Source organism: Manis pentadactyla, chromosome 3, assembly GCF_030020395.1.
Source record: "Manis pentadactyla isolate mManPen7 chromosome 3, mManPen7.hap1, whole genome shotgun sequence".
Lineage (NCBI taxonomy): Eukaryota > Metazoa > Chordata > Mammalia > Pholidota > Manidae > Manis > Manis pentadactyla.
In genome coordinates, this window is record NC_080021.1 from 46,261,931 (window position 1) to 46,271,533 (window position 9,603).

Below are 9,603 nucleotides of genomic sequence, written 5' to 3' on the forward strand. Positions count from 1 at the left end.
CCCCAGATTCTTCTTCCTTTCGGGTTTTCAGGTAGCTTCTCAATGCAGATTCTTCAGATCAACTCCCCTCAGCATCATGCTGGCAGCCGAACAGTATCAGACCTGGCCCAATGGCCAGACCTCGTTCAGACCAACAGCCCAGGCTTCAGGGAGGTGGACGGGCTTACGGGCTTCGGACGATCTCTAAGTTCCATTTCTGCAGCAGACACGGCTATTGCATCCCCCTCCCCCCACCCAGTATCCTCTTACAAGACAGGCTGGCTTTAAATGACTAGTGCTAGAACTGTACTTATATTTAATTTCCAGCCACCTAGACACACACAGTCCCTATCAGTACAAAACCTTCATCAACCCTTTTAGCCTGAGGCCATCTAGACCTTAACCCAGTTATGTAAACTGCTCGTCCTTAGAGTGTATTCTTAAAAATTGAGATACTTTTAATCAAGTAAGCTGAAAAAGAAGGCAATTGAATATTAGTAACTCAAATCTTTGTATCAGTCTGTATATATGTTCTTATGAAAAGTGTTGCTAACTGTAGTTATTATATCTCAATCTGTATGTTTGTGTCTAAGTGTGTAAATGAAAAATATTTTTCTACCTCCAGACGGTATAAATAAAAATTGACTTAGAGACAAGCGCTTGTGAAAATTGAGCAGTCTAAAACTTCCAGAAAATTCTAATAGAAAATATTAAGCATTAATGCTAATTTAAGTTGAACTGAAATAGACATGTCCATTTATTCCTAATTGCTGCACCCATCCTTGCAACGCATGTCCAATAAAGTGGGTGCTTTGATTGCTCTCAATCACCGGAAAGAGACGCTCTAGGCCCCTCTTGGTGGTTTGCTGATCTGCACAACGTACAGGGCACTCCTTTCAGGATCAGCTGACTTCTTCAAAGGTCAATGGCAAGCCCTACCAATGGGCTACAGCCCACACTGTCTTTTGTCCCAAGTGCAACTGTAAAGAGGTGCGGGGAGCAGCAAAAGTCGGGAAGGAGAACTAATAAGGCCTGGCTGAACTCTACAGCAAGAGCCACCCAGTTTTCGTAGAAACTGCCCGAAGCTAACACGCCTGCCCTAAGTTAGATAACCAGAGGTGGGCAGTAGCCTCGGGACATAACCCATGATAAGTCACGTAGACACGCTTGTGTGAGCTAGAGATTACGGGAAGCGGTTAGGTAACCCGGGGTGTTCTCGTTTCAACTCCATTGGTTAAAATACAGAATATATAGAATGTGTTTTAAAATTATTGGTTGTAGAAATGCGCGGGCTTCGGTGCAACGGCTGTGAAAACCCTATATAATCCATACCTAGAGTTGCCTAGGGGTCGGCAGCTTGGATTTGGCCTCCATGTCAGGGGAGGTGCTGTCGGCCCCAGCTAGCTGGCTGAATAAAGACTTTGCTTGGATTTGCATCTCCGTGTCTATGTGGTTTGCTCTCTGGGGAAACCCCGGAGTCCTGGACCCTCACATTCTGGGGGCTCGTCTGGGATCCGAGCGGCTTCCCTGAGAACAAAGGACAGCTGGAGGCAAGGTCTAATTGTCCGGATGGGGCAGTGTAATTCGAGGGTCGCCCCCTCGTGTCTGCATAAACCCATTATAAAGCGGGAGTCGCCATCCCGTGTATGGTCTCGGGTTAGTGACCCCGAGTGAGGAAGTCCGGGTTGGTAGTCCCGGCCCCCAGGTTAGCGACCCTGGGTGAAGTCCAGGTAACCAATCCTGGCCCTGGGGTCCGAGTGACTCGGCCTTGGGAAGGCAAGTCCGATCGGCAGGAACCTGGCACCCAAGGAGGAAAAGACCAAGCTCGTCACCCTGCGGCAGTCCGAGTGGACGCCTTTCAGGAGAATCACGAGAGTTTTTGAGGATCCTGAAAGTGGTGAGTGTGGTACGCACCAGAGTGAGAGAAGGACAGGTCCGAGCGGTGCGATCAGATGTGGTGTGTGTGTTTAGTGTTATTGTTGCTTGTTTTATTGTGTTTTGGTTTATATTTCTTTCTGCGCTTATCATTTTAAGTTTCCCCTATTCTGAGGTTCTCCTGTTCTTTCCGTTCCTCCTTTCTGCCACTAAATCATTCCCTGTGGGCACGGGTTGGGCAATTAAGAGCCATTAAGGCGCCCGCCGCTAGAAGACTCCCGTGACAGGATAAGGGGGTCACAGCCGCGAATCCCAGATAAATTCGCGTCCCCCGCAGAAGAAAAAAACTGTGCAATGACAGGCACCCATTCACAAGCACATACACCAGTCATCTTGTTTTAAGTGGCATCTCTATCCTTCGCCTTTGTCTTCCTCACTATGGGCCAAACTCAGGCTACTCCTAAAGGTCTGATCCTTTCCCATTTTCCGAAGGTCAAGGAACAGGCCTTAAATATGGGTCTTAGCATCAAGAAAGATAAGCTCGACACCCTTTGCTCGGCCGAGTGGCCTTCCTGTGAAGTAGGCTGGCCGATGCAGGGGTCTCTTTCCTTGGACCTTATTGGCAAAGTCAAAGCCATTATCTCCCAGCCAGACCCTGAGGGCCACCAGGAACCAACTTCCCTATATTCTTGTCTGGGAAAATTTGGCCGAGAATCCCCCTTCCTGGCTGAGGCCCTTTTTGGTGGGGAAACCTCACACCGACCCACTAAAGACCTCCGTCCTAGTTGCCCGGGAAGATTTAAAGCCCTCTGATCACAGGGCCAGAACCCCGAGTGCACTGCCCATTCTCCCGGACAGTTCTCCCCTCTACCCCCCTCTGCCAATTGAGCGGCCACCCCCGTATGCAGCTCCGAGGGAGGAATGGGGTGAAGCCACCGGAGGGGTAGAAAATGAGGTTGGGGAGCCCAGCAGGGACCAGGCGGCCACAGCTTCTCCAGATTCTTCAGCAAGAGAAGACAGGAGGCCAGGGAGAGTGGGAGGAATGGCCGCAGCTTTTCCAGGCTCTCCAGCAAGAGAGGGCAGGAGGCCAGGGATAGTGGGAGGAATGCAGTTAAGGCCTCGGGGGGCCAGGGAACAAGAAGGGGAGGCTCCCTCCTCCACCTCAGAAGGAGCAGTGCCGGTCCTGCCTGTGTGTGCCATTGGTGCAGGCAGTCCGGACGGAGCTCAACAATATCAGTACTGGCCCTTTTCATCTAGTGACCTCTATAATTGGAGGACTCAGAACCCTCCCTTCTCGGAGGACCCCAAGTGTCTTATAGGTCTGGTGGAGTCCATTATGTTTACCCATTGTCCCACATGGGACGACTGCCAGCATTTGCTCCACACCCTCTTCACAATGGAAGAGCGAGAGCGTATCCTCAATGAGGCCAGGAAAAATGTCCTCGGAGAAAATGGAAGACCCATTACCCTCCAGCCCATCATCGATGAGGCATTCCCACTTGCGCGCCCGAACTGGGACTTCGGGACTGCAGAAGGTAGGGAGCGTCTCCGGGTTTACCGCCAGACTCTGATGACTGGTCTCCAGGTGGCCGCCAGGCGGCCCACTAACCTGGCTAAGGTAAAAACTATTGTTCAGGGGGAAATGGAAAGCCCGGCCGCATATCTGGAAAGGCTGTTTGATGCTTACAGGCAATATACCCCCATAAACCCAGAAGCAGAGGAACATAGATCAGCTGTAGTCCTCTCATTCATCAACCAGGCAGCCCCTGATATCGGAGGAAACTCCACAAGTGGGATGACCTGGGGGAAATATCTATTAGAGAAATGCTGCAGCAAGCGGAGAAGGTCTTCAATGCTAGGGAAACTCCAGAAGACAGAGAGGAAAGGCTGAGGAAAGAGAAATGGGTAATGCAGGAGAAAAATAGGAAAGAAGACAGAGAATTTCAGAGGAGGGAGAATAAGAAGCAGAGGAAGGAGATGGCCAGGATATTCCTGGCCGGGGTGAAGGAGAGCTCTAGATCACCTCAAAGAACAGGGCCCCGCCAATCCCGACTAGGACGAGATCAATGCGCCCTGTGTAAGAGATATGGGCATTGGAAGAGGGAGTGCCCCAAAAGGAGGGAACAAGGAGGAGGGAACCCCGCTAAGACCCTACACCTAGGAGAGGAGAATTGACAGGGACGGGGCTTGGCACCCCTCCCCGAGTCCTGGGTAACCCTGTGCATGGAGGGGACTCACATTGGGTTCATGGTAGATACTGGGGCACAGTATTCAGTTCTCAACCAAGCCCACGGTCCCCTAAACCCAGGATGCACAAGTATAGTCCAAGGAGTGACAGGGTCCAAGAGATGTGCCTGGACTACTAACAGAAAAGTGGACCTAGGAAAGCATCAGGTCGCTCACTCATTTCTGGTTGTACCCGAGAGCCCCACACCATTGCTGGGCAGAGACTTACTAACCAAGGTCGGGGCGAGCATCCATTTTGAACCCGAGGGGATAAAGATCATGGACAAAGAAGGGCAGCCCTTACAACCGGTACATGTGTTGACTCTATCCCTGGCTGATGAACATCACCTGTTTCAGGCAGATCAAGAAGAGGGCGGCCAGGGAGAACAGGGAGAAATTGACTTTTGGTTGCAGAGGTTCCCTTCCGCATGGGCCGAAACTGGAGGAATCGGTCTCGCCAAACATCTGCTCCCGGTTGTTCAACTCAAAGCCGCGGCCCTACCCGTCCGGGTCCGGCAGTATCCAATACCGGAAGAGGCTAGGAAAGGGATAGCACCCCATATCCAGAGACTGTTGGAGACAGGAATCCTTAAACCCTGCCGATCCGCATGGAATACGCCCCTGCTTCCAGTAAGGAAGCCTGGCAGTGGGGATTACAGACCGGTGCAGGACTTGCAAAAGGTCAATGAGAGAATAGAAGACATCCACCCTACAGTACCCAACCCTTACACCCTACGCAGCCACCTGCCACCCTCACATGTGTGGTATACTACTCTGGACCTGAAAGATGCTTTCTTCAGTATCCCACTCTCTGAAGTTAGTCAGCCTTTGTTTGCCTTTGAGTGGCAGGAGCCAGGGGGAGGAAGAAATGGGCAACTTACCTGGACTAGACTGCCACAGGGCTTCAAGAACTCTCCCACCTTATTCAATGAAGCCCTAAGCCAGGACCTGGAGCCCTTTTGCAGGAGCCACCCCCGCATGACACTGCTGCAGTATGTGGATGACCTGTTGCTGGCCACAGAAACCCGTGAGGAGTGTGAAGAAGCCACGGGGAACTTGCTGGCTGAACTAGGCGCACTGGGATATCGAGCCAGCGCCAAGAAAGCCCACATCTGTCAGAGGTCAGTGGTCTACCTGGGGTATAAAATATCTAATGGAGCCAGGTGGCTAACGCAGGCCATGAAACAAACTATCCTGACTATCCCCATCCCTTCCTCACCCCGGGGAGTGAGGGAATTTCTTGGCTCAGTCGGGTTCTGCAGGCTCTGGATTCCAGGATACGCAGAAATAGCCCGACCGCTATATGAGGCAACCAAAGAAGGGCCGGGCTGGCAATGGAATCAGGAACAAAAAGAGGCTTTTGACAGACTGAAAGAAGCTCTCCTCCGGGCCCCCGCCCTATCTCTGCCAGACCCAGAAAAACCCTTCATCCTGTTTGTAGATGAAAAGAAGGGAGTGGCTAAAGGAGTCCTGGCTCAGCAGCTGGGCCCATGGAAGAGACCTGTGGCCTATTTGTCCAAGCGGCTGGACCCAGTGGCCTCTGGGTGGCCACCTTGTCTGTGTATCCTAGCAGCCATCGCTTTACTAGTAAAAGAGGCAGACAAGCTGACTTTTGGCCAGAACCTGAGGGTAACAACCCCACATACTGTAGAGGGGATCCTCAGGCATCCTCCAGGGAAATGGATGACGAATACAAGACTCACCCACTACCAAGCGCTCCTACTAGATTCTCCACGAATTTTCTTCTCTGACTCGGTGACCATAAATCCTGCCACCCTTCTGCCGGACCCAGATCTGTCGACCCCCATCCGTGACTGTAGAGACATCCTTTCCGAAATTATACAGGTGCGAGCAGACCTGAAAGACACACCATTACCGAACTGTGAGCTAAATTGGTACAAAGATGGGAGCAGCTTTGTGCAGGAAGGGGTCAGGAGAGCAGGGGCAGCGGTAGTGACCCACGGAGGGGAAGTTGTCTGGGGCAGCGGTAGTGACCCACGAAGGGGAAGTTGTCTGGAGCGCAGCTCTGCCCCCTGGCACCTCAGCACAGAAGGCGGAACTTATTGCTCTCGCTGAGGCCCTGGAAAGAGCCGAAGGCAAGTGGGCCAACATCTACACAGATAGCAGGTATGCTTTTGGCACTGTCCATGTCCACGGTGCCATCTACCGAGAAAGAGGATTCCGTTCTGCGGAAGGAAAGGAACTGAGGAATCTACAAGAAGTCCAAAGACTACTAGCCGCTATCGAAAAACCAAAGGCGGTAGCAGTTATACACGTACCAGGCCACCAACCAAAGAAGACACCTGAGGCCATCGGCAACAACCATGCTGATGCGGAAGCTAGGAGGGCAGCCCTCTCGGACTCCCTTGTACTTGCAGCCCTCGAGATACCCATACCTGAACTGCCGGCCCTGCCACCCAAACCTGAGTATTCCCCTCAGGACCTCGAGTGGATTAGGAAACAAGTCTCAGGGAAAGTGTTTGGGGAAGGAAATTGGGGTAGGGACCAAGAAGGTAGATTGATTCTGCCAGAAGCATTAGGACAGTATATGCTTGCTAATCTGCATAAGTCCACCCATCTAGGCTGGAAAAAGCTGCTCAGCCTTTTCCAGTCTGCACAGTTGGTGTTTCCCCACCAGAATGAGGCAGCTCGTCAGATCACGAAAGAATGTAGTAGCTGTGCAATGCTAAGACCAGCCCCAAGAGAGCTGCACCCGGCAGGTACTCGGGAAAGGGGGAGGGCTCCAGGGAGGAATTGGGAAATAGACTTCACTGAAGTAAAACCAGGGAAGTATGGATATAAGTATTTGCTGGTTATGGTGGATACCTTCTCGGGGTGGGTGGAGGCTTTCCCAACCAAGCATGAGACCAGCCAGGTGGTAGCAAAAAAAATAATTGAAGAGATCGTCCCCAGATATGGGGTCCCTGAAGCCATAGGTTCCAATAATGGCCCGGCTTTCGTTAACAAAGTCCTGCAGGGACTAGCCCTGGCTTTGGGGGTGGACTGGAAGTTACATTGTGCTTACAACCCACAAAACTCTGGGCAGGTAGAGAGAATGAATCGGACCTTGAAGGAGACCCTTTCTAAATTGGTATTGGAGACTGGCAGGGACTGAGTGACCCTCCTTCCCTTAGCCATCTTCCGCACTCGGAACTCCCCCTATGTACATGGTTTAACTCCATTTGAGATAATGTATGGGGCCCCTCCACCCATAACTCGGCGAGTGCAGCTTCCCAGTGCAGAGGACCCGGCCCCTGACTATCTGAATGTGTTGTAAGCTCTTGCTAAAGTGCAGCAGGAAATCTGGCCCCTGATCAGAGCATATTACGAGGGCGGGAAAATTCCGAGCGCGGGACATGGCATAGTCCCAGGGGATATGGTATGGGTCAAGAGACACCAAGTGAGGACTCTCGAGCCCAGGTGGAAGGGACCTTATGTTGTATTGTTTACCACCCCCACTGCTCTCAAGGTTGATGGTATCGCTCCCTGGGTGCATCACACCCACGTTCGGAAGGTCCTGCCTCATAAAGATCCAGGGGCCCGCAAGGAAGAGTGGAAGGTGCAGCAGCATCCTGAGAATCCCCTAAAACTACACCTAGCCAAAGATGAAGGGGATCCTGCTGATAAGCACCTTAATATGGACCTTCAAGGGAACCACGCTTGAAGGCACCAACCCCCCCTCAGCCATGGGACCTGACCTGGATGCTGGTTAACGGCGCAACCGGGAAGGTCATCAGTACCACAGAACACAGGCCACACTGGTGGCCTGACCTGTTTTTCTGCCTTTGACGGATCAACCAAGGTTACTGAACCCTTTGGGGGCAGCCCAACGTCCCTCAAAACTTGGCTCGCTCCCATGGATTTTATACTTGCCCAGAAGCAGGTAAAGGAGAGTCATGTGGGTGGGGGCCCTTCTGGTGTGCCAACATAGGGGACTGTGTGACCTCGAACGATGGGGATCGGAGATGGCCAGTTACAAAAAAGGATGCTGTCAAATTTTCTTATGTCAACCAAGGCATCCCTCATCACATGCCTATGGACAAGGCTTGTGACCGAAGGGACCAGGATTGGGTATGAATTCAATTCACCGAGATGGGCAAAAAGACTGAGGTATAGCGTTGGATAAAAGGACTAAAATGGGGGATAAAGTACTATAAATATGGGGGACATGGGGAACATGAAGGCTCAATCCTCACCATCAAATTAGCCGTGTCAACTCCCAGCACTGCCGTAGGTCCCAACCCGGTTATACATCCCCAGACACCTTCGATACAGGACAAGGGCCTGGGGCAAAGGGACGAGAAAATGTCAACCGGATGTACGCCTGAGCCTCACGCCCGGCTCAGCTCCCCGAGGGGCGCCCTGGCAGGCACCGACAACTACATCCGCCGGCCAACTGCCGGAACACATGCCCTGGACCCACCTGTAGTAGTAGCCGGGGCTGTAGCTGTAATAGCCATGGGGTGAGTTGTCGGAGCCGCCATAGCCTGGCCCGTAGCCCTGCTGGTAGCCGTAGCCATGGTTCCAGTAGGTGCTGTAGCCCTGATTCCAGAGCCCACAAGAGGACCGGGTCTGGGTCCCTCCAGGTCAGATAACCCCATGTGGGAAATGGTGCAGGCAGTAGCAGAGACTCTTAACCATACCACTCCCTCCCTCACCTATCCCTGTTGGCTATGCTACCCAGGTTCACCCCCCTTCTATGAGGCAATCGGGATAAATGGCTCCTACACTATCAGCAACTCCCATCCCACTTACTGGGACAGGAAACCGTGGGGACTTACGATTGCTCAGGTTTCAGTCGCTGGTACGTGTGTAGGCACAGTCTCGATGGCCCAGGGCCAGTTATGCTCTTCCTATGCTTACACCATGTGGGAGCAGGAAAAGTGGATTATACCCTCCTCGGGCTGGTGGCTCTGCTTAAAGACAGGCCTCACTCCGGCCCTATCCACCTCTGTGTTCAATGCTAACAGTGAGTTTTGTGTGCTGGTGGCCATTCTACCTCGCCTAATGTATCATTCTCATGAATCTCTCCTTTCTTATTGGGAAGAAAGGCCGAGCCCCCACCGGAGCAAGAGGGAGGTTGTTATCGCCCTGACCATTGGGACCCTCTTCTCCCTAGGGATAGCGGGGCAGGCACTGGGGTCGCAGCCCTTCTAACTTGGGGAAAAAGGGCTCACAGCCCTGAGGCTGGCAGTCAACAGGGACCTAGAACAACTCCGACAGTCAATATCAGACCTGGAGCAATCCATCACCTCCTTGTCAGAGGTGGTCCTGCAAAACCGAAGGGGCCTGGACCTCTTGTTTTTAAAGGAAGGTGGACTATGTGCAGCCCTAAAGGAAGAGTGCTGTTTCTATGTAGATAAGACAGGTGCAGTCAGAGATTCCTTAGCCAAAGTAAAAACGGATCTAGAGAAGAGGCGTAAAGAATATGAAAGTAACGAAAGCTGGTTTGAGTCTTGGTTCAAATATAAGCCTTGGTTCGCTACCCTCCTCTTGGCCGTTGCAGGGCCATTAGTCATCCTG